This window comes from Eucalyptus grandis, chromosome 6 (genome assembly GCF_016545825.1).
Source record: "Eucalyptus grandis isolate ANBG69807.140 chromosome 6, ASM1654582v1, whole genome shotgun sequence".
NCBI lineage: Eukaryota > Viridiplantae > Streptophyta > Magnoliopsida > Myrtales > Myrtaceae > Eucalyptus > Eucalyptus grandis.
In genome coordinates this window covers 10500735-10526759 of record NC_052617.1, presented here as the reverse complement: position 1 = coordinate 10526759, position 26025 = coordinate 10500735, and the positions used below count along the sequence as shown (strand labels likewise).

The window sequence follows — 26025 nt, the reverse complement described above, 5'->3', positions numbered from 1 at the left end:
GAGCTGTTTGGTAGAGTTTCCATAAGTTTTTTTTTTTTTGGGTTGTAGAGTTTCCATAAGTTGAAGAGACGAAAAAAGGATGAAACTTAGAGAGGGGGAGAGAGGGAGGGGCAAGACTTTTAGTTAATATTGTTGCTGTAATGTGAAGAAGTGGCAAGGACAAGAGTAATTCGCTTGGTACTTGTTTTTAAAATAGCTAGCGGTGGTCTTACACTATCTCATACAGTAACAAAATAAGAGATCTTGAATTCAGATCTTTAAATTTAGGCCAAAATACAGTTTTCGCATGAGGGGAGTGTTAGAACATTTAAATATTAAATCAAACATTCATTTGATAGTTTAAGCTATTAAAATAGTTGGTAATGATCTCAAAAATCTCACAGTTTCATAAGATAAAAGAGAAATTGCATAAATTGTGCTCTCAATTTCATTATAAGATGAATTATCTATAAAATCGAATCTCCTTTCCATGTGTTGATGCTCTGTTCAGTTGGAATATTATGCTGTCTTAGGTAAAAAAGCAAGAAAGAAGAAAAGGAAAAAAATTAGAATTACATTCAAACCAACCCAAAGAAGTTGGAAAAGCAAAAGAAGAATTTAGGAGAGAGGCCACGTATAACCTTTTTTGTTCAATTCCCAATTTATTTAAGTAGTATAGAAAGTTTTGATAGTTTCTGGAGGGGCTAAGATAAGGAAGACTGCATGGATATAGGGGAGTCAAGCAATTTGTCAAATTTGTACCGACGACATGCACATCATGCAAGTTGAAAACATACAGCGTTGGCAGAATGCTCTTGGCTATGTATTTCAGAAGAGCTTTTTAAACCACTGGCTTCTTTCTTGCATTTATGGTGTCTTGACTTTATTGTCACCATGGGGATGTTTGATTTAGTTAAGTCTGTGAAGGTGACACCGTGAAAGTCCTGGATAGTCCAGGAAAGAATTGTCCTTTATTCTTGTATATTTGGCACAATCCAGAGCAATAGTCCTTGAGTTGGTACTGACAAGGGGTCCCTAAGGTAATGATAATCTGAACATAACTCCATGAGTACTTAGTGACCAGATAATGGATTACAACAAGGGTTTCCTGTTTATACACGAGGCCCTCCTCCAAAAGGAATAAAGCTATAGGGTGGTACTGACTTCTGGTTTTCAAATCTAGCAAGATCAAACTTTGATGGCTCCGGGAATATGCTCTCATCTATACGTGTCATGTTTGATGCCCAAAAAACCTGGGTCACACATCAAATACTGAATGTATGTTGACGAACTGGTTTCCCAGATAGAGAGAATAAATAGCAGATGGTGCAAGCAAGCATTTGGAGAGATTGGAATAGTTATTTGCATCCTTACCTGCCAGCCTTTAGGAATGAGGTACCCACCATAGTCAATATCCCTTAAAGCCAACCTAAAGACACCAAAAACAGGCGGAACCATCCTTAGAGTTTCCATCGCTACTCTCCATGTGTACTTCATCCTGGCAAGGTCTTCCCAAGTTAAAGGTTCTTCCAAGGTCTTGCTTTTTGCTACCTCTTCTTGTTCTGCAATAGCAAAACAAGCTTATTAATTATCGCAATAAGGGGGAAGGAACATACTTCTGAGCTTTGTTATTTAAGTTGACATCTGGCTTTGGAAACTCAGACAAATTTATGCATTGATTTTCCCTATATTTATCAAGCCATCCATTATCCATCAGCAAATGGAGATCATTCATTATCCTTACGCAGCTTGGGTCATGGTTCAAGAGTGAACTAGGTTTGAACAAGTTCTTCATTTTGTTTCAATTTTTCTTCTTTTTGGGCTGCAGGAATCTCTGTGCAGATTAGACAAATCTAAAAAGATGCCGTGGTTAGAGGATGTTTACCTTGAAGAACAGCTTCATAAACAGCAGGATTCTTATATAAAAGACGCAGCACAAAAGTTATAAGTACAGATGATGTATCATGTCCAGCAATCATGACAAGCGTGATATTGTGCAGAATTTCCTTGTCAGTCACAACTCGTTCATTTTCTTCATTGTGCTTACTTAACAAGCACGTGATTAAGTCTTGATGAGGGGATGGACTGTGCTGCTCTAGTTTCACTTTCTTCTCTTGTACAAGTTCCTTTAACATATTTGGACCCTGGAGCTTGCATGGAAGCTCCAATTGTAGCGTGTGAATGGCAGGTTTACTGGTATGGACCACATTCCCTCTCCCATTTCTTGAAAGTTTTCCAAGAATTTCTCTCTTTCAGCTCCTTCCTCCATGCCAAAGAGAAGAGACCATACGATGTTGAATGTAAGGATTTTCATCAGGGGCAATGCCTATAGGAAGATCAAAACATTATTGTCATTCACTCTTCTTCCGTTTATTGAAGAGATTGTGCACAATCCAGTATATGCATTCATTCTTACAGTCAATACATGCGGAGGCAATACAAGTGTGAACCCCAGTCATACGAGACTATTGTGTGCATACACCATGTGTATCTTAAGATATAATATGTCTCGATGTATCTCAAACAGATCAAAGCAACAGTGAGAGTCTATAGAATATCGAAATACCACAACTTTTTCCTTTCCCTGCTAGTGCAACTCGATGTGCTTCCTGACTTCTTCATCTATTTTTCCCATGTACTGCTTCAGCGATTCTGGTCTCAAGAACAACATGAGAGACTCTCTCACACGTCTATGATCTTGGCCACTGAGTTCAAACAGACTGCGGTCTCCCAGAATCGCGCAGATGGATGATGGCTGCTTGTTGGCAAGCATGCTGCTGTCTCCATAGAATATAAACTTGTTTGCTACTGGTCCGTGAATGAACACCGTCAGTTTGCTGAAGAGGGTGAGCTTTGAGATTAGTCCATACTTCTCACCCTTTCTCGAAGCCATTCTTCTCTTGTGTTTGTCCTCATGGCTTGGAGCATGCCGATGCTTTGGCCTATTATGGGGATTCCCAATGATCCTAGAGGTAGCTTTCTTGATGATTCTCTTCTTCTCCACTTCTCCAGCTTAATAGAAAGAGAACTGGTAGAAGAAAGAGAAGAAAAGTGATCAAAACGTTCATTGTCGTGGGTTTAAGTATGTGTGTGTGTGGGTGTGGGTGTGTGTGTGTGATAAGGGGAAAGCAAGAGAGTTTCATAGCTCTTAGGTATTTTGTCAGTTTCTAATCTAGTATTTTAGGTGGTTGATTCCTTTAGGAATGTCGAATGAAGATTACCATGTAGAAAACACATCAACTTTGATACAACTCCAATCAAATAATAAGATTCTGCCGATTTGTACAGCATATCAAATGCTGTATCGAAAAATTGTGGTTGAGATAAAACAGTTAGCATAAGACTGACCTACCAAGGATCATGTTTTATCCCAAGTGTATTCAGCAGAAGAGAATAATTTGAAAACAGCAGAGATGGAGATATAATGGATGTGACCCCTCGTTTGGTTTCAACAATGGAGTTGAGCCCGAATGTGTATCACTTTGTATTTGTTTCAGTCACCATCGTAACTCAACCAAAGGGTAACAAAATATAGTTTTGAAAAATGTGAATCTGCGAAATGGAATCGTCCATCGGGAGCAAAACCAACTCGGTAACAAAATATAGTTTTGAAAAATGTGAATCTGGCGAAATGGAATCGTCCATCGGGAGCAAAACCAACTCTGAATATGTCATGCAAAGTCCAACAAAACTTGTAGTGTGACAAATGGACTACAGTCGTCGGAATTTGAAGACCAGAAGATCAATTTCTGGACGATGACTCTACTTATTATCAGCAAATGATGGAACAGTATAGTTCCTGCGCAATTGGAACTTAACTTCTCTGAACAACAACTCTCAAGGTGTCTGATTCTGCACACTGAACGTGGCCTTATGTCATGTTTGGTTGGATTGGACCTTTGTTTGGTTTGCATAGATTTTGAGTGGATGGAATGGAATGCCCTTCCAACAATCGGGGAAACTTGGCTTCACTCTAAGAAACACCATAGTTTTCGGATGTTGCAGGTTTTCTGCGCTTGCTGGTTCAAGACTCTGGAAATTTTTCTTCAGCATTTCTACGCTTTTCAATCAATTCATAACTTCTATTCTCTGCTTCTTCGGAGATAGAGATGCAGCAAACTCTAACTCATTCTTTATGTTTCTCCATTGTAGAGTGGTTCTTTCTTTCTTTTCAAATCTCCAATTTTTTCAAAATTGCCTGTGTTTGGATGACTAGGGATTGGCATGCCTCTATTTATGGCTAATTTGTTAAATAAAAAAACTGTGTTAGATCCTGATGAAAGCATTCATCCTTCACCCTAATAAAGTATCATCAGTATAGATAAGCATTAATTTAGATAATTAAACATGTATCTTGGGACCATATGAGTCTTCTTTTTTCTTCATCCCATTAATGGACTTATTTTCATGTAGCAGCTTCCATACTGCGCTTCCTATTTCTAATCCTTTTGGTCTAGTAAATATGAGCATTTACAATATAACATTCCTTTTGCAACAAGGAATGGCACGTCAAAAAATTTAGTCATCTGTAACTTGTAATTTGCAGGAAAGCATGCTCAAGCAGCATGGCAGCTGGAGGCCTCTCGGCAGGCTGTCTATGGAAGCAGCACTGCAGGAAATCCTTCCACTCGACAGATAACATCTCAGGTATTAGCGGAGCACTTCACATTACCTTAAACATAGCCGCAGCCTGCATTGAATGATTAAGCCCTTAAACAGAAACTAAAGACACGAATCACATGCCAAAAGGTAATTTGCACAGTGCTGAACTTCCAGCAGAAAGAAGTGACAGATTTGGTCCAAGGACAAATAGAGAAAATGAAAAAGCAATGCAGTGTTCTTACCCACTCATACTCACTCCAAGGAGGTTTCCCAGATAGCATTTCGATAATAGTACATCCCAAACTTCAGATGTCAACAGTACGATTAAGATTTGTGCCGTTATCATTCGCCATCAACGATTGTATGATTCGCAGGTTACACTATTCCATCATTCCACCACAACAAAAAAAGAATGTGGCATTAATGTTCACAAAAGCAAAGTACTTCTGGAGCCATCCACTTGAGATTTGCCTTCAAAGAGTGGTAAGCTGCTTGTTCAGTTAGCTAAGAAACGGTAGGACATTAGTAAAGCCAAATACTATTTGATGTGTTCATGGAACGCTGGATAAAATTGCAACATCTTTAGACATAGAAACATTAGATTGATAAAAGAACTAAATCAACGACTTTTGACTTATGTTTACTCATCACTGAGAAAAAGGACCATGAAGCAATCAACAAAATGATCAAATGCTTCAGAACTGGGAAAGAGAGCAAATGCTTTAGCTCTGTCCAGAATTCCGTTCTATGGACCAGTACACTTTTCAATTACCCCATGTTAGGAAGCAGACACTTCTTACTTTGACTAAATTCAATCCTTCTCTTGGAAGGCAGAGTAGCAGCAAAAACAACGCAAGAAGAACCTTGCACCAAAGGTATTGCACTCTATCCACTACACCTCTTAGAAACTTTTTAGAAACCAGAAGAAGAGGAAAGAACTTTCATTAGGTTTTGGCATCTAAACATAGCAAGGAATCTTTTCCGGTTTATGCAGTAACTTTACCCAAAATGATGGGAAAAAAAGTGAGGAAAATCATTCACCAACATTTCATCAATTTGTAATAGACTTTGGCACAGATGAAATGCCATAGACCAAATAATGAAAATTACACATTGAGAGACCATAGAAGAAGAATAACAAGCTTGCATGTTTTCTCTCTCTCTCTTTTTTCTTCTTTCCTTTTTGTGCCTAACCTAGTCTATCGGTCACCTTGACATCATCACATTTGCCAGTAAATGCACCACAGATCAGCCAGGAATTTCTACATGCACTCTGTAGTCTTGTAGTGAAGAGGTGGAAACTCACATGTTTAGCAATCCCAAAGTCAGCAAGTTTGACTATCCCAGATTCATCCACAAATAAATTAGCTCCCTTTAAACCCTGCGCAGGCCCCGAGTTTTCACAGGTTTGTAGGCACAAACAAGAAGGTCCCATCGTACTTATCCACTCTTCTTACTCTGACTAAATTCGATCCTTCTCTTGGAAGGCAGAGGAGCAGTAAAAACAACACCAGAAGAACCTTTCACCACACGTATGGCACTCTATCTGCTACACTTCTTAGGAACTATTTAGAAACGAGTAACAGAGGAAAAAATTCTCATAAGGTTTCGGCATCTATTTTCAGCAAGAAATCTTTCACGGCTTATGCAACGTAGTAACTTTGCTGACCCAAAAAAAAAAAGCAGCATAGTAACTTCACCCCAAACGATGGAAAAAAAGTGAAGAAAATTATTCAATAACATTTCATCCATCTATATAAGAGTCTACACAGATGAAATGCCACAATAATGAGAAGTACACGTTGAGAGACCATAGCTGAAGAATTACAAGCTGGCATGTCTGCTTTTTTCATTTTTTTTCTTTTTGCGCTAACCTAATCTCTCAGTCACCTTGACTTCACATTCGGTAAATGCACCACAGATCAGCAAGGAATTTCTACATGCACTTAGTAGTCTTGTAGTGAAGAGGTGGAAAATCACATGCTTAGCAATCCCAGATTCAACATGTTTGACTATCCCAGATGCATCCACAAATAAATTAGCTCCCTTTAGATCCCTGCGCAGGCCAAAGAGTCTTCACAGCTTTCTATGTACAAAGAAGGTCTAATAGTCCTTGTCCAATATGCAAGTCATCTCATGATGCTTGATCAAAGGGTTGGGATTACCCATGTATGGAGTTGTCAACATGCAGCTAAGCCAATCCTGTCACAATATGGCAAGTAATATTGCGAACAACCGGTTCTATTTTGGGGGCCAAGATGCTTCTGGATATACTTGTCCATTGAACAGTGATGTGCATATTCTAGATACATGTTAAGTCGATCCTCAAGCTGAGTATGAATAAATTATTTTGAAATGTTGACGAGTCAAATTATGAATGCCCATTGAGCCGGGACGTGTAGATTCCATGGAAAGGTGACTCACAATTTCACGGCCATCATACGATAGAATGTTCGAATGTCTAAACTGGCTAAGTACTTAAATTTTCTGTGTAGAAGGTTGAAGAAAATTGAGGCAGCAAAACAATCAATTACCAAGAAATGATAAAAGAAAGTTTCCACAGCATACTTAGATCATATGAGAGAATGGATTGGATCCTAGAGCATAACAAACGAAATTACGTGCTTTAACTGCCTCATGCACCCAGCCTAATTTGGATCATTAGGCAATAACTAAGAAGTCCTTCAACGCACATAGAGCTCTGGTTTCTCTACCATGTAACATGTCAAAGTTTAGCTAACTGGATGTCCAAGACTGTAGGGTTCTCTCCATCTATGCACAACTTTGAGGCGTGAAAAGAGGGGTATATACCGTGCAGTTCTTTCTTCTTCGTCCTTTCACATCTTGCCTAAAAGTGGGGTGAGTTGAATTTTTACAACAAAAGGTGAAAAGAAAAATTCCCAGCCTACTTTTCCGAACATGATAAAACTACTAAGCAGATCAAATATTCTATACCCAATAGTTTAATGTCAAAACAGTTTAATTGGGGTCATGTTGCTTTGATCCAAAAGGGCGAAGCAGCGTATGTGGCATAACATTTTCGATAGACAAGTCAAAGGAAAATCATATTTAAAATGCTTTCTAAACACAGTCCGATTAAAGGTGGCGTTGCCCAAAATTCTATGTTTTCTCCATGAGGGTTTATTCAGGGAAGATCAATCCATAATAATAAATTTTTGTTTCGGCTCCAAGACGAGAGGAAGCATACACTGCTAGTCCCTTGGCTTCTCTAATATTCAGATTCATTATTCTTCGGCCAACCCGACGTGTTGGCTAGATTTTTCTTTTTTTTGGGCCAAAAGTTTCTCACCAGATTGAAATTGGACGATACACAAGCGGATTCCAAGAAGGCAATTTCATGGGCCTAATTCCATTAAAAAAAATCCAAACTTTAAGTCAAATCTCAAATTTGTCCCGAACTTTTTTTTCTATCTTAGAAAAAAAATCAATCCGGTCCCAAACTTACCCTGAATTTTGCTTTGTCTAAACAAAATCATCAACTTTTAATTTATTTTCAAATCTACCTAGTTGTCTAGTCTTAACTTGATGTAACATTTCCACATTAATGACAAAGGCGACATGGAAAATTATCTTCTAAATAAAATCTACTTTCAAAGGAAATTTTTTTACTTCTATTTCTATTCCACACCTAGAAGTAGAAAAATAAAATCGCATTACTAAATAGATTTCTGTTCTAAGTCTGTTCCCAAAATAGAAAAATAGGTGAATAGAATGGTTACCATGTATGTCCTTAATGCACGATGTCGGTCATTCATCATTAGAGAGAATAAATAGCCGATAATGCAAACATTTGAAGAGATAGGAAACGTTATCAGCTTCCTTACTTGCCAGCCTTTTGGAATGAGGTATCCACCATAGTCAATATCCTTTAAGGCTACCCTGAAGCCGGCAAAAACAGGTGGAACCATCCTCAGAGTTTCCATTGCTACTCTCCATGTGTACTTCATCATGGCAAGGTCTTCCCAAGTTAAAGGTTCTCCTGAAGTCTTGCTTTCTGCTATCTCCTCTTGTTCTGCAAAAAGCAAAGGGGGCTTATGACTTGCAATAAGGGGGAAGGATCATGCTTCTGAGCTTTGTTATTAAAGTTGATATCTGACTTTCGGAACTCTGAATTATTTGTGTATTGATTTATCTTACATGTGGCAAGTCGTCCATTTTCCATTAGCAAAATCGATTCATTATTATTAACAAATTCTTCTTCATTTACTTTTATTTTCCTTCCTTTTTGGGCTGCAGGAATCTCTATGCAGATTCAGCAAATCTAAAAAGATGCAATAGAGGATGTGTACCTTGAAGAACTGCTTTGTAAACAGCAGGGTTCTTAGATAGAAGACGCAGCATAAAAGTCATAAGAACGGATGAGGTATCATGTCCTGCAACCATGACTAGCATGATATTGTGCAAAATTTCCTTGTCAGTCACAACTCGTTTATTTTTTTCATCACGCTTACTTAGCAGGCATGTGATCAAGTCTTGTTGAGGAGTGGCAGTGCGCTGCTTTCACTTTCTTCTCTTGTACAAGTTCCTTCAACAGATCTTGGACCCTGGAGCTTGCACGGAGGCTCCTACTGTAGCGAGTGAACGGCAACTTTATTGGTATTGACCACGTTCCCTCTATCATTTCTTGAAAATTTTGCAAGAATTTCTCTTTCAGCTCTTTCCTCCATACCAAAGAGAAGAGAGCATATGATGTTGAATGTAAGGTTTTTCATCAGGGGCAATGCCTGTAGGAAAATCAAAACATTGGTGTTGTTTACTCTGCTTTTGTTTATCAAACAGATTATGCCCCCTCCTAGTCTATGCATTCATTCTTGTCAATACATGTAGAGTCCATACAATTGTGAACACCGGTTATATGAGAGAGTGAGTGCATACTCCATATGTTTCTTAGAATTGATATGTATTGAATTTACCTCAAACCGATCAAAGCAACAGTGGGAGTTTTATAGCATATCGACATACCGCAACTTTTTCCTTGCCCCGCCAATGCAACTCAATGTGCTTTCTGACTTCTTCATCCATTTTCCCCGCGTACTGCTTCAGAGATTCTGGTCGCAAGAACAACACCAGAGAGTCTCTCACGCGTTTGTGATCTTGGCCACTGAGTTCCATCAGATGGCAGTCTCCTAGAATAGCGCAGATGGATGCTGTTTGTTTGTTAGCTATCTTGCTGCTGTCTCCAGAGAATCATGTGAGGAGGGACCTGAACTAATGGATAGTACAAAGGGGAAAAAGGAAATCTCACGTTAACTTAGGTACTTCATATGGCACCAAACCAAGATTACCAAAGTTACTATCTTTATCTTTATCTTTATCAGTGTGATGACTACTGTCAGTCTCCTCGCCCTATGCTGTCCTCGTGAACTTTGTTGTTCTTTAGCAGTATCACCAATTTATGGAGGCCAAGGTGTTGAATGATCTGTTAGTGATCTGCCATAGGACAGTGGGTCTCATTTTTTTCTCAGTTCATGTGTCCATTGAGTTTGTTTAGTGAGAGAAGCTTGGTTATCTTTTTTCTCTTGTTGTGTTGACTTAGTTCGCGTCAATAGTTGGTGTTTTCATTATTGTTCCGAGATGAGTTCCAGCTGCCTCACCAAGATCTCAAATTGATACGTCGTGTGACATTATCAAAATCCTCCTGCAGGTTCACATTTCTTTAGCTGGAGGTGGACATAGGCGCATCTCATGGGTCACTGATGCTAAATCTTCCCCTTCATACATGGAATATGGAACATTGCCTGGTCAATATGCCTCTACAGTTCAAGGAGAGAGCACTTCTTATAGTTATCTATTTTATAGCTCTGGAAAGATACACCACACGGTGATTGGGCCATTGGAGAGAACACTGTTTACTTCTACAGATGTGGAGGAGTAGGTCCTGAGTTCCAGCTCAAGACTCCCCCCTGCAGAACTTCCGGTTGCTTTCGCTGTTGCAAGAGATTTGGGCCAAACTGGCTGGACTAAATCAACACTAGACCACGTTGATCAATGCAAGTACGATGTGCATCTCCTTGCTGGAGACCTGTCCTATGCTGATTGCATACAGCACCGCTGGGACACATTTGGTGAGCTGGTGCAGCCACTTGTAAGTGCAAGGCCTTGGATGGGAACACAAGGAAACCACTAGGAGGAGAGCATTCCACTGATTAAAGATGGATTTCAGTCCTATAATGCTAGGTGGAAGATGCAATATGAGGAGTGTGGATCGAGTTTGAATCTATACTTTTGAGGTGGCAGGCTTCCATGTCATCATGCTTGGCTCATACACGACTATGATGACTACTCAGAGTAATATAACTGGTTGAAGGTTATTCTGCATTTCCCTTTTCTTTGCCATGCAAAAGTTGTTGCGATACTACAGAGGCGGTAGTGAATCAATTAAATGCCTTGCTATGGGGAATTAATCTCCATATTAGTTTTCAAAGGCAAAGGTGTTCATTGTCAGCTATCATATGTCGCTCGTTGTTCTCTTATATTGATGCAAAGGACTTATGCTGATATTTAGTGCTTATTGTGTCTGATGGATTTGAATTTTCTGCTAATCTACAGGCTGATCTTTCAAAGGTTGATTGCAGTAAAACTCCATGGCTGATCGTATCGTTCCATGTACCTTGGTATTAACAGTAACTATCCTTTGCCAAGGTGAAGGCGATGGGATGAAGCAAGCTATGGAATCATTGCTTTATGCAGCTGGGGTGGACATAGTATTTGCAGGTTCTGTGCATGCTTATGAGCGATCTGTATGACCCTATACCTATACTTTTTCAGCTCTCATTGTCATTTGATGTGCACGAGGCATGATTTTAAGTGGTCATCACTGAACAGAAATGTGTCAATTCTGGACAACCGGATCCTTGTGGTGCTGTTCACGTTTCTATTGGCGATGGGAGGGAACAAAAGGTTTAGCTCATAGGTATGTCCTCACTCTAAAGAAAGCTATTGATGAGGGATTCAATAGGGCATCCTGTTGATGAATTTTCAATGGATGCATTGGGAAAGGCTGATTTGGCTCCTGTGTATCATTACACAGATAAGAACCCCCGGCCAGAGTAGTCTGTCTTCCGCGAAGCCGGCTTTGGTCACGGTGAGCTCAAGGTTGTGAATTCAACACATGCATTCTGGAGCTGGCATGGGAATGATGATGATGAGCCGGTGGGGTCCGACCAGCTGCGGATTACTTCTTTGGAGAGTTTGGGTTGCCTCGCTGAAAAGAAACATTCCTTGAGGAATATTCTCATGGCTCCTTGGTATTGGCGGTAAGGAATCCTGATGCCTTGGCCTATACAGGATTAGTCTTATGGTGATGTAGCTAGGATAGGGTGGTGCCTTATCAATATGGTTTTTTCTTTTTTCTTTTCCCCGGTCGGTTGTTAATTATGTACATTGATACGGTGCAAAATTGAGTGAACCCCGTGGGATTCAATAGAAAATATATTTTCTGGGAACGTTGGTCTCTATTGCGCATGATGGCCATGTTAAATGCAACCTGTACTGTCCTACATTGTGGCAATCAATCTCATCCTTCTCTCATATCTTTCATCTAAGTTTCGAATAAATATTAGTCCTTAATTATTGAAAGAATAGTAAAATGTCCATTCTATGATTGCTTAGTACAAAACTCTGTATAATGGCAAAAAAGAAAATCATATCGAATGTTTTATTTCTTCATCCAATTAAACCTTATTGTTAACTCACCATGAAATTGCACAAGAAATGAAAAATAATGCGTGTTCGCACACGCACACAGCACATGCATGAAACTAATTCTATTTTACGACACTTTGGAGGGCATTTTGCTTTTCGCTTGCCTGTGATTTTGAGCTCTTAAATCTAGTAAATTCATAGCTCTTAGAATCTTTTTTCGCATTTATATGATAGACATTGTCAATGCAAACATTACTTTCATACGAGCAGTTTTATAATGTGGAAATATCATCCATAATTATAGAATAAATCTACATTTTAAACTTAAAAAGTTATGTGAATCGTTTTCCAAAACCTGCTCCTATAAAGAAATTTTTACATCACTAGCGTACAAAAATCTTATTCAATAAATCATAATAAATCCATGCGGAACTGCGCAAAGCTCTAACCAGGAAGGGAAGGGGCAAAAACACGAAGAAAAGAAAAAAAGAAGTAAATTAAATAAAACATATTTAGAAAATTAGAAAAATATTTAAATATGATTAAAAATTGTCTATGTAAACATTGCTCATGCCATATAAAATAGCTAACGTCTATGTTAACAATTTCCAACCAAAATTAGCTGGATAGAATTGACATAAATACAAAAAGTTAAAGACTTAATTGACCCAAAAAAAAAAAAAAGATTTAAGATTGAATTGGAACAATCACAAAAATTTTAAACTTTTTTTTTTGTTAATTTTAGCCATTATTCTTACAAAATACCGCATGTGAACTTGTGGTGAACTCTTTTAAGGAAAAACCCCTCGCTTATACAATATTAGATTAGAGCGATTAGAGCGATCGTTTTTGTATCTGTCCTGCCATTGTTTATTGCTTCCTGATCTTCTTCTCGGATGAGATTCAGAAATACCACTAGCATAATGCATGAAGTGGACAAAGACCGGTTTTGACTTGTGTGATTCATTACTCAATTCTCGGGACATGGCGTTGCCATCTCGTTGGCGTCTGCAGCACAGATGGTGGTGCTGCTTCAATCCCACTCATATGTTGCGAGTTAGAATTCTATAGCTTGCGTGGTACATCACGGACTCATCAGGTTTTAAGGATGTGGACCCTTCTCACACTCTATTCGGATATCGTCAATTCCCTCACGATTTTTCATGAAGAAAAGAAGAATCAACACAGTGTCACTTGACATTCGTTGAACACTTGTCGGAGTGAAGTCCAATGACTTGAAGTAAAGGAGCAAACGGAGCTGCTTGTACAAAAGTAATAAACACAATCTGAAGCACCTTCAAACAAAATGGAGTTAAAGCTAAAGGGCTTGCTCAAGTAAATAAGGTTGCCGCACCGATGGAGAACAATTGGGTTCGGACACTCAACTAAAATAAATTTAAACAGAAAGGAGTTAAAAGAATCAGCTTGCGGCAATAATATGAGGCTTCATTTTTGCTGATGTGGATTGTTTAACTAGGTGAAAGTGAGGACGTGGGCAGCCAAGTTTTTTCTTTTTTTCGAATAAAAGAAATATTTACCCTTTTTCTACTTATTCTTTTCTTTCATTTTTTTCCTCCTTCCTCAGGCGCCCGATCTAGCTGCTGAACCGTTGACATGGACCGAAAGATAACATCGACTTCTTGATTTAAACGATAGTTCATTGAAAATAAAACAGTCCTATTTTCATTCCTAGACCTCCTAAACGAAATTGAGTCTTTGACGTCCATTTTTCTTTTTAGCCGTCCATAATGCAATAGATGCACTTTTGCTGAGACACTCATAGCCAATGCCATTTTTCAGGTCACATGAACACATATTATCATAAATAAAAAAGGCTTCACGATTACTTGAGGCTAATTCGTTTACTAGTCAACTTCGACCACTTGCTTTGTGATTTTCTATTGCATGATACCATGACCCGCTGCTTGCATTCTGACCTGATCGAGTATAATTGTGTAGATGGAGATATAAACAGATTTTCAAAGACATTGCACACATAAAATATGCAAAAATGAAGACAAACTAACCGCTCAGAAGGATCTAATCTGACAAGAAAAATGAAATCAGAAGGGTTTCACAAAAGCATCACCTTTGTTTTTTTTTGGTAAAGAAAGCATCACCTCTGTTTTAACCGACAATCCTCAATTAGTCCTTAGAGATAACTCATTTCCATTACAAAATAAAATATACCACGGCATTCAAAATACACAATGGAACGCCCCTTTTGGCAACAAAAAATGGCACTTGAGAAAAAGTCATTCATATAGCAACTTGAGTTTGCAGGATAGCATGCCTTGAGTAATTAAAATAGCAGCTGAAGGTCTTTCAGCAGGCTTTCTTCCAAAGCAGCATCATGGGAAATCTTTTCCCTTGGCGGACAATTCTGAAAAAGCCAGTGTTAGAGCTGCATGACTCTAGTTCTAATCCAAGTCACTACAGCTGTATAACTATATATAATAGCCAGACTGTATGGACTTAGAGCCTAGTAGAACACAGGAATGGACACTGAAAAGGAGATAAGGTTGAAGAATAGCCTGAGAATTGGGATCATCCCATATCAGTGTCTTCCACTTTTCCTCACTTTCCACATCACTACGTGGAAAGGTGCTCAATATCATCACAAAATCACTATTGCAAAGGAATCCTGTTCAGTTTTGGGCATGTGTACACCCCTGTATAATCCATGGAATTGCAGCTTATTGGGACTTCGCATATGCTCTTCAGCTGGGATAGATTGTGTAGGTACAAGCGCTTCAGCTTTGGGAGAGAAATTGAAGACAGGAAGGATGAAGGGTGTTGTTTACAAGAGTCATTATGCTTCCTTCTTGGCCTTGTCCTGCTCTGCTTATCATCTCTGCCATTCCTCTGCAGCAATTAACCCAAATACTTTCAAGGTTTCGAAGATAGATTAGCAACTCATGAGGAAACAGCTTTCTCATGTTACCGCAACATCCTACTGTAAGAGATTTGTGAGAAATCTCTTCAAATGGCATGTATGGGGATGACCTCCAATTATCTCCTCCATGTTCAAGCAAAAATATACGGAGAGAACTCTTAGATTAGAGTAGTGGGGCAGCCACTCAGATTCCACCACTCTCGTCATTTTTATACAGCTCTTAATTACGATCTTTTCTAGACTAGGGAAAGCTGGGGACGGTTGTGGTGGTGGTGCTGTAACTGCTGTTGTTATCTCCAGCATTTCCTTAAAAAAAAAGATAATTAATGGATCATAGAAGTGGAAGGTACCATGCAGACCCATGCCCAAAGAGATACTTCAGTTTCGGATAGTCCCATATCACCAGCTCCCTAAGGCTTTGGAAGAGGAGAGGGATAAGCGCTGGAGCGGGGGAGTCATGGATGCCAATTATTTCTTCATCTTGTCCTCCACAGAGCACCCATAAGTTTTTCCAACTTACTATATTTAGCTCCTCAAGGTTTTCAAGAGGACCCATGTCAGTCAAATTTGTTGTACCGTCGCATCTTCTCCTTGCCAATGTCAGCACATCTTGGGGCATCAAAATACAAATGCCACTGCTTTCCCCTCCCATGCTCACAATAGCATGACTCCACTCACCAATGTCAACCCTCCTCTCACAATTCCCAAATCTAGCATCATCACTCACTTCCTGATGCAAGCCTAGGGGAGGCTTTCTCAAACAATAGGATCAGGAGAGTGACTCGCACACAAGAAACGGGACGAACAGTAATTTCAGCACTGCGCAAGCTCAGGAGAACAGTCGTATCTTTGTCGATACAGATCAGATCGACCTGATTCCAAAGCCAAATGAACAAAGACTTTTGGATCTACAATTTCTGTGTTTTGGGTTTTCTGAAATAAGCACTGTAGGATAATCGAAATTGGGTTGGAAGTAACGAACAGAACAGGAAAAGATAGGAACTTCGTTGGTTGCTCTTCTAGGCCTCCAAGGAAGTTGAGGGGGGCACCGATTCTTCTAGATCGATGACTGCAACTCTTCAAGGATGAAGATTTCGAAAGCTCCGACTCTTTAAGGACGGAGTGAAAACTCTTCTAGGTTTTCAAGGTATAAACTCTACAAGGTTCATGATACTTGCTTCAAGCAAAGCTTTTCATTCATCAAAATTCATCAAAAGTTGTCTGTCTTCTACAAGGGATTGGCTTATATCATCAAAGAAATAAAAAAATAACGTTGAAACTAGGAGAAATAAAGACAAAGCGTTGAAAACTAGGAGAAATAAAAACGAAGCATTGAAAATAGGAGATATAGTAAAGGGCATGGAAACTATAAACTAGTAAAAGCGTCACGCGAGCTTCCAAGGTGTCTTTCAAGCTTCTGGGATGGACTCAAGATGTCATTATGGCTTCTTGGTTTCATCGAGCTTTAATGAGGGCCGATCTTCTTGGTCGAGAGAGCCGGTCTTCAATGTGGCTGCATCACTTCCACATAACCCTTTAATTCTTCTTGATCTACTTTGAGCTCATAATAGCGAGGGCTAATCTGCTTAATAACCATCACACCCTTATTGAAACCATCCACATTTTCAAAACAACATTCAAGTGTCTCCAATGCCCACAAATTTGTAATGTCTTCTCCATTTACTGCCAGAGCTTTAAGATATTGCAAGTTTAGCAAACCCCACCCCCCGTGTTCCTTTGGGAAATCTCCTTATACATGTACTGGTTAGGTCAAGGTATCTCAAGTTCACCAACAGACCCTCGAGCGCTTCAAGACTCTCACAGCCGCTAATGTCCAACTTTCTTAAAGATGTGAGCTTCCCTAGCTAAGGAATATGGCACAATTTCCTACAGTCTTCAAGCAATACTGCTCTCAAGTTTACCAAGTCTCAGATGGAATTTGGAAGTTCTCTTAGATCACATCCACTCAGATTGAAAACCTTTAACCCCCATAATTTTTTGAAGAAAGAACTAGGGATGATTGCATCACAGGACAAGCCATAATCCAATAGAAGAGTTGATGGTGTAGGGCAATTTGGTGACATGTTCAATGGGAATTCTATAAAGTGATTCTCCATCAGAGGAACTTTCTCCAAAGCATCCATCCATAATTCCTCAGGCGGAATCCTTGTCAACCCCTTTCTTGCTTCTACAATGGAAGTCGCGCTCATGATGTGCAATGCCATGTCTCTAATCAAATCGTGCATTGTCATTGCTATCCCATGATCTTCCAATAGGCAAACATTTCCCAGTCTGTTCAGAAAGGTCAACCCTCTATTATATTGTCTCTCCCTCAAATTCAATCCACCAATCAATCCTTGGTCAATAAAGAATTCTATCAACTCTAAATTATCAATCCGTCGATCTTCTGACTAAAGTGCACAAGATAAGAAACATTGTTGAACTTCAGGATTACCAAGGCAATCATAATTGAATTTTAGTTTTATCAAGACCTTTTCCATATCTATTTGCCCCATATCTGATTCTTTCAAATTCACCAAGCAGTCCTCCCATTTAAATACATCGGTCACTCCTTGCATGCTTGCTGCCATCGTGATGACTCCAAGTGGCAAGCCTGCACATTCTTTAACAATGGACTTCACAACTACTTCAGTTTCCAAATTAAGTGCCACTTCGGATCCAAGCTCCTGCATAAATAATCTCTCTGCTTCTTTTTGAGATAGAGGTTCAATTTTTATCATCTTTGGCCATTGCATTTGGCAGCATACATCAAAGGATCAAGTGGTTATAACCAACTTAAATTTGTCTGCTCTAACAGGTTTTTCCACCTATTCAAGATTAAAATATTTCCACATGTCATCGAGGATTACCGTAGACTTCCTTTTGGTTAAACAACCGGACAACATTGCTGCTCGTTTTCTCACATCCTTTACATGTAGTGTGCCCAAACCTAGTGCCTCCCAAATGTCACCCTACAACCTTTGTGGGTTGGAATCTTGTGAAACAGTGATCCACAACACATTGTCATAGTTTGCTTTTTCAATGACGACTCCCCCCATTCCACATATGCCTAATCGGGATACTTGATTCCCTCCTAGGTAGTCCAAAATGTTTGTAGTATTTCTCTGAAATGCCTCTCCCCTCATCTTTACTTCTGAAAATTTATTGAATTTGGTCTCTCTGGCCTCAAATACTCCTTTTGGGAATTTGCCTTGTCTCAGAAGGTCTTCTGCTTTTTGCTTCAGTTTATTCTGATGTATTGACAAACAACGCTTCCTTGTTGCTTCGGTATAATCATTTAATAAAATTCTCCACATCCAGCAACCAATTCTCAACTTCCCTTCTCTGCTTCTTTACCTATAGAGATGCAGCAAATTCTAACTCATCCCTTATGCCAGCTACTCTGCCATAGAGTAGTTCTAGTTTTCTTTTCAAAGATCCATTCTCTTCAAAGTTGTTTCCTGGGTTTGGATGACTCCTCATTGGTGCATTCTCGTTCATATCTAATTCTGCAATTTAAAAATTCCATCCGTCAGAGTCTCATAACAGCATTTTTGCTAGTCGATAACATAACATGGTGATACATAAGGATTAATTTGAGTAAATAACCATATACCCGATAATGATGATGGGCCTACAAGGCCTGTTCCACAAGGTGGAATCTGAGGCGGTGGAAGAGCATTATTCGGAGCTCGTGAGGATGATGGGATACATGGATCCACACCATTGGATCTTGTGGGTGACTTGTGACTAATTGATTTTTCCATGCCGATGATGATGACATGGTTGCATTCTCATGCGTGGTCCTGAGATCAATGGATTGATGCAGAACACTTTGACGTTGAGTGGGCAACAAAGCTGGTTGTAATAAAATATTCATGTAAGATCAATCAACAATTGGACTTTTAAACCAAGCCATAGGTAAAACAACATCTAGAACCTGATCACACAAAATATCTGCAATAAAAATAACTAGCCGCAAAAGTTAAATATTTTGAAAAACAAAAGGTGCAACAAAAAGGAAGTGATATCAGAAATAGGGAATTTGCAATGATGCTTGGCACGTTCCTGATTGGACAACCCCGGTTCGTATTTTGTTTTAAAAGGAATCATATGTTAGATTTTGTCTGGGGTCATTTAAAGATCTAACGGGAAGATAGTAACAATTTAGATTAATCCAGACACACCTTGTGATGATAATGTGCCTGCTGTATTTGTCGCCAACTCTGCAACTTGCAAATCAATTGCCTCAATAATGGGAGAGTCAGTTGTAAGCTGTGAGGCAATAGAAGGAACCCTGTCCATTGGAGTTTGTGAAGAAAATGAACGTGCATCAATCCCATATTCCTTCTCACATCTTGGGCGAAGCTGATCAGGATTCCGGACAGTGTTGGTCAGGCTTATATTGCTGAGTACAGGAACCACTTCCGCTACACCCGCTTGACTACAATCCTGCAAAAGATTTGTACGGTCCACATTAAGGGATGAATCATTCTGTAATGATGATCGCCTTGTTTGATTATCCAGTACATTTACATGACGAGATTCAACAAGACTCTCTGCCAAAGAGCCGGAAAGAATAGAGCAGTCTCGTGAATATAGCGGCCAATCTGAAGTGATTCCATCTACCACGTTGAAATCTGATGAAACTGACGCTCTAGTGATTCCATATGCACGAGGAATTCTGGTAAGAGTAAAGGCACGGTGACTCTGTGGATAATTGATTATTGTTTTCTCTGTTCTCTCCTTCAGCCACCTCTCTGCTCTCTTTCAGCCCCTTCAGCATGTGTCGGCATGCCACGTGATTGCGGTTCCATGGAAAATTGATTGTTGGCTTCTCTGCTCTCTCCTTCAGCCACCTCTCTGCACCCTTCTTCAGCCAACTCAGCTAGAATCGGCATGTCAGTTCAGTGGACGATTGACCAATTGCTTCTCTACTCTCTTCTTCAGCCACCTCATCGAGTAATTACTGCATTAGCTTTCTTACGTGGTCCGGCACTTCTTCACAAATGGAAGTCCGCTCATTTGACACTCCAAGCAAGTGACCTTTCACTCCTGTAACGTTTCCAAAGAATTCTCCACTGCACTAGTGACAACGCCATTGGTTGTTCCCCAGTTTATTGACGAATTCCCAGGCAATATCATCTTTGTTTAGAACCTACAAGCAGATAGAAGGCACCCCATCATATAACATCCCAATCTTTGTGTATCTTTCTAGTGTGCATAGCATTATTCTCAAGCGAATAAAAGGTACCGCAAGTACGAAAGCCACCTCATCATGTAACCACTGCCTTAGCTTGCTTATGTGCTCTGGCACTTTTGTGGAAAAGGGAATCCCTTTGTCTGGAATTTTGAGAAAGTGATTTTTCACTCTTGCAACTCTTCCCGAGTACTCCTTCAGGCAGTGAGGACAACGCCATTTCTTGGGCGGCAGCCTAATCACGAATTTCCAGGCCATATCTTCAACTGGCAGCATACTTGATTATCAACCTACAAACAAAAAGAGCGCACCCGATCATTTGGCATATTGTATATTTTCTTAGTGCGCATAGCACTATTATCGAGCAAATGATAGCATCCACAGGTACTAAAGCCATAAGCCATTCAACGATCCAAAAGATAGATTGCCACGAGAAAGTCCCAATCAACTCAAGCACAACTTGGAAATTGCCGACTACCTTCTCGAGAAAATAAATAATTCTAGAATTACTAGATTCGATAGGTTGCTGCCTCGAAAAGTGGCTTCACCAAGAAGTCAGGTGGCGCGCACTGATCACGTGCGGTGCAGAGCGGATGTGGAGAGTTCGTTTCTCTTGAACCGTGACTCCAACTCGAAATCCTGTAAACTCAAGGAGATGTGGGGGAATCAAAATATCGTTGGATTTTGGCCAAATTGTCGCTGGTGAAGCAAAACCCTCAATAGATCAATGAATTTGACTTTTAAAACAAAAATCCCAAATTCGTGAGAAATAGAGATTTCTCGCGTGGCTGGGCTGGACCTTTCGACGGGCCGCAATCCACCGTCGTCGCTCTTCCTTTCTCTCTCTCTTCTCGCCCCTTCTCTCTCTATCCCGAGTCTCTCTCCGTGCTGTGCTTTTCAGAGAGATTTTGCCTTTTTGGTTCTCGTCAATCAGGGAAGCGTTGAAATGGCAGCTCGAGGGTCGTCGGTGCTCACCAAGGCCACGGCGTTGCTTCTCTCTGAGTGGTAAAATGATAATCGAAGAAAAGGGTAAAGTTGAAAAAATAAATCACAAGCATCACTTGCGGATCATTGCTCAATTCTCTGGTCACGTACATTGCTATCTGGTTGACGTCTCCTCTACTTATTGACCTGACGTATATTCAAGATTTTAAAATACAGCTTACGCCGCTATCTAAATTAGTTCCACTCTAAAGATATATGTTCTTAATAAATTGAGTATTGCTTACTAAAGCATACTCATTTTATCCAAGTAATTCCATTGAGTGCATTCAAAAAGTTTCATCAAACAAACGAATTTACTTAGTTTGAGAAATATAGAGAAATTTTAAGAGTTTATAGCTAAGTTATAACACATATAATGAATTCATTTATTTTAAGTATAAGGAAATTGAGTCAAATAAAAATCATATTGCTTTATTAAACCATATATTTATCTAATAATCTAAGCTTTTGAAATAGTTGGTATTGATCCCAAAATCTCATAATTTCATAGGGTAAAAGAGAAATTGTATAAATTGTACTCTCAACCTCACTTTAAGATGAATTATCTATAAAATTGAATCTTCTTTTCATATGTGGATGCTCTATTCATCTTTTTTTTTCTTTTTCTTTTTTTGGAATATTTTGCTATGTTAGGTAAAAAGCAAGAAAGAAGAAAAGAAAATTAGAATAGATTCAGACTAACCCAACGAAAATGGAAACACCAATGGAAGAATTTACGACAGAAGCCACGTATTCCCTTTTCTGTTCAATCCCCATTTATTTTAAGTAATATAGAAAGTGTTGATAGTTTCCGGAAGGGCTAAGATAAGGAAGATTACATGGATAGAGGGGAGTCGAGCGAACTGTCAAATTTGTACCGACAACATGCATAGAGCATCATGCAAGTTGAAAACATACATCATTGGTAGAATGATCTTGGTTATGCTATCCAGAAAAGCTTCTCAAACCATTGGCTTCTTTCGTGCGTTTATGGTGTCTTAACTTTATTGTCACCATGGGGATGTTTGATTTAGCTAAGTCCTGTGAAGGTGGCACCCTGAAAGTTCTGGATAGTCAAGAAAAGAATGTCCTTCATTCTTGTATCTTTGGCACAATCCAGAGCAGTAGTCCTTGAGTTGGTACTGGCAAGGGGTCCCTACTGTAATGATCATTTGAACATAACTCTCACTAGTACTTAGTGACCAGATAATGGATTGGAACAAGGGTTTCGATCCTCGCAAATTCGCTTCCTGGGCATACGTGAGGCCCTCCTCCAAAAAGAATAAAGCCATAAGGTTGTGCTGACTTTTGGTTTTTAAATCTAGCGGGATCAAACTTTGACGGCTCCGGGAATATTCTCTCATCCATATGTGTCATGTTCGATGCCCAAAAGACCTAAATCACGCATCAAATACCAAATGTATGTTCACGGACTGGTTTCCCAAATAAAGAGAATAAATAGTAGATAGTGCAAGCAAGCATTTGAAGAGATCGGAAAAGTTATTTGCGTCCTTGCTTGCCAGCCTTTAGGATTGAGGTACCCACAATAGTCAATATCCCTTAAAGCTAACCTGAAGCCACCAAAAACAGGCAGGACCATCCTTAGAGTTTCCATCGCTACTCTCCATGTTTACTTCATCCTGGCAAGGTCTGCCCAAGTTAAAGATTCTCCCGAAGTCTTGCTTTTTGCTATCTCTTCTTGTTTAACAATAGCAAAACAAGCTTATTAATAGTTGCAATAAGGGGGAAGGAACATGCTTCTGAGCTTTGTTATTAAAGTTGACATATGTCTTTGGAAACTCAGACAAATTTATGTATTGACTTTTCTTTCATTTGTCAAGCCATCCGTCATCCATCAGCAAGATAAAGATCATTCATTATCCTTACGTAGCTTGGGTCATAGTTCAAGAGTGAACTAGGTTTGAACAAGTTCGTTTTGTTTCAATTTTCCTACTTCTTTGGGCTACAGGAATCCTTATGCAAATTCGACAAATCTGAAAAGATGCCGGGATTAAAGGATCTTTACCTTGAGGAACTGCTTTATAAATAGTAGGATTTTTGTATAGAAGACGCAGCACAAAAGTTATAAGTACGGATGAGGTATCATGTCTAGCAATCATGACAAGCGTGATGTGCAGAATTTCCTTATCAGTCACAACTTGTTCATTTTCTTCATTGTGCTTACTTCAGAAGCACATGATTAAGTCCTGATGAGGGGTTGCAGCGTGCTGTGCTAGTTTCACCTTCTTCTCTTGTACAAGTTCCTTCAACATATCTTGGACCCTGGAGCTTGCATAGAGGCTCCAATTGTAGCACGTGAATGGCAAGTTCACTAGTATGAACCACATTTCCTCTACCATTTCTTGAAAGTTTTCCAAGAATTTCTCTCTTTCAGCTCCTTCCTCCATACCAAAGAGAAGAGAGCATATGATGTTGAATGTAAGGATTTTCATCAGGGGCGATGCCTATAGAATATCAAAATATTCTAGTTATTCACTCTTCTTTCATTTATTGAAGAGATTGTGCATACTCCCAGTATATGCATTCATTCTCACAGTCGAAACATGTGGAGGCAATACAAGTGTGGACCCCAGTCATACGAGACTACTGTGTGCATACACCATGTATATCTTAAAATCTAATATGTCTTGATTTATCTCAAACAGATCAAAGCAACAGTGAGAGTCCACAGAATATTGACATACCGCAACTTTTTCCGTTCCCTGCCAGTGCAACTGGATGTGCTTCCGGACTCTTCAACTATTTTTCCCATGTATTGCTTCAGCAATTCTGGTCTCAAGAACGACATGATGGACTCTCTCACATGTCTGTGATCTTGGTCACTGAGTTCAAACAAAGTCTCCCAAGATCACGCGGATGGATGATGGCTACTTGTTGGCAAGCATGCTGCTGTCTCCATAGAATATAAACTTGTTTGCTGATGGTCCATGAATGAACACCGTTGGTTTGCCAAAGAGAGTGAGCTTTGAGATTGGTCCATACTTCCTCACTCTTTCTCAGAGCCATTCTTCTCCTGAGTTTGTCCTCAATTGGGTGGTTTGAGCACATTGACTTCGCAGGCAAGTTAGATTGCGGAGCCTCTAGTCACCAATGCAAATATATTAATACATAACTGCCAATACTGCCAATCTGTACAAAAGCCAGCAATATTTTCCGTATTTATGATCTGTGTTCCTGATATGCATGTGTTGTTTTCTTGAGCAGAAAAATCCCTACCACCGGCCATCCAGATTTTCCTTCTCTTATTAGGTCCCTTCAATTTTCTTATTTTCTTCTTTTGCTTGACTATCAAAGCAGCTGGGTTATAGTTATAAAAAAGAAACAACTTAATTACCAATCCACTGGGATGACTGCTCCAAGCATGTCCTCAAAAGTTCTCCTGCCTGCCTAAAATACTTTGAATACTCTAGCATTTCACTCAAGATTGCACAAGCCAACTTGCAGTGTGGATACGAGAAAGAGAACGCAGATCCGCAATTTCCTCCCACATACATCTACTTCGCCCCGAGAACCTCAAATCCAACAGCACAGCAAGAACCACACTGTCCTGTCATCCTAAAATTTCCAGGCCAAAAATCGCCACAAAACTACAATACGCGCGCGCGCACGAGTGAACTAGCAACAATTTCCGCCAAAGTTGCAACCGCGAAAGCACAACAACGGCAACTATGAGATGATAACCCAGCAAACACCCAAGTGCCAGTGCCGAACACACACATTCACACAAAGACACGGACTTTATGCACAGAAACACCAAACACTGGCCTTTTAGCGATCCAATCAGCTACAGGTACAGCGAAAACAAACAGCCAAACGGAACTTCTCATAACAGAGACTGTATCGAAAGAAAAGCAGAGGCCTTGGAACCGTCTCGGCTCTGACCCAGAGCAAACGAGTACCGGGCGACCCCCTGAGCAGGAACCGGGAGCGGGACCGCAACAAAGGAGAGAGAGGAGGGACAGTACGGCCCCAAGGGAGCGTTCTGTGCGGTGGAGATTCCCATGGCCATCGCCTCCGCGACTCTGCCGGGAGCCGTCTTGATTAAATTTACAAGAGGCTGTCGATAGGATGGCGTGGGCGGGCGGGGGTCTTTGAGAGGGGCTTTTCAGTCAAGCGATTAGGGCAAGTGGCTCTGCAGCTGCAGGCGTCTGGTTGGGATGATCGGCTCCTGATCCGGTCTGATTTCAAAGTGGAATCGGAAACTGAACCATGAGGACTGGTTCTCAATTTTGAGATTCGAGGATTGGACGTCGTTCTGGTAAGGTCCAATAGAACCAATCACCTTTTTTTCCCCCTAATTCCTAATTTGAGATGTGCAAAACACTAAGGTGTATTATAAAATCATGAGATGATCTTCACTATAGCACACTCCTAGGATTTTGTTGCTTATTTACTATCTTAAAATTCTTATCCCGAGTATGTGACTATAACCCAAAACAGAATTATTCAGTTTTTGCATTTCGTGCGAACCTAAAGTTCAAATATTAGAAATTCCTGGTGATATGGTCATTCAAATTTGCGTCATAAATCAAATTCACTGTACAATAATTATGAAAAATATAATCAAATGTATATTACTCGGCACATTTGGCAGATTGTCACCAAACCTTTCTCCCTACGAGATAGAATTGCCATCTACACAATCGACTATTACAGTGACTGAGAGTCAAAATGTCCA

At 39.8% G+C, this 26025-nt stretch overlaps 2 long non-coding RNA genes and 2 pseudogenes across 2 annotated transcripts; 2 read left to right on the top strand and 2 right to left on the bottom strand.

Annotated features, from left to right (window-relative positions):
• LOC104448263 overlaps window positions 1-26025 on the top strand; it is a 69841-nt pseudogene that overhangs the window by 41552 nt on the left and 2264 nt on the right.
• On the bottom strand, window positions 4300-5741 carry LOC120294810. The gene is made up of 2 exons (XR_005552133.1): window positions 4824-5741; window positions 4300-4669 (listed from the first exon to the last, which is right to left on the bottom strand). It is a non-coding gene; the product is annotated as an uncharacterized LOC120294810 (long non-coding RNA).
• Window positions 9809-12047, top strand: LOC120294808 (annotated as a pseudogene).
• Window positions 23366-25627, bottom strand: LOC104451401. Its single transcript, XR_005552136.1, has 2 exons — window positions 24032-25627; window positions 23366-23791 (listed from the first exon to the last, which is right to left on the bottom strand). It is a non-coding gene; the product is annotated as an uncharacterized LOC104451401 (long non-coding RNA).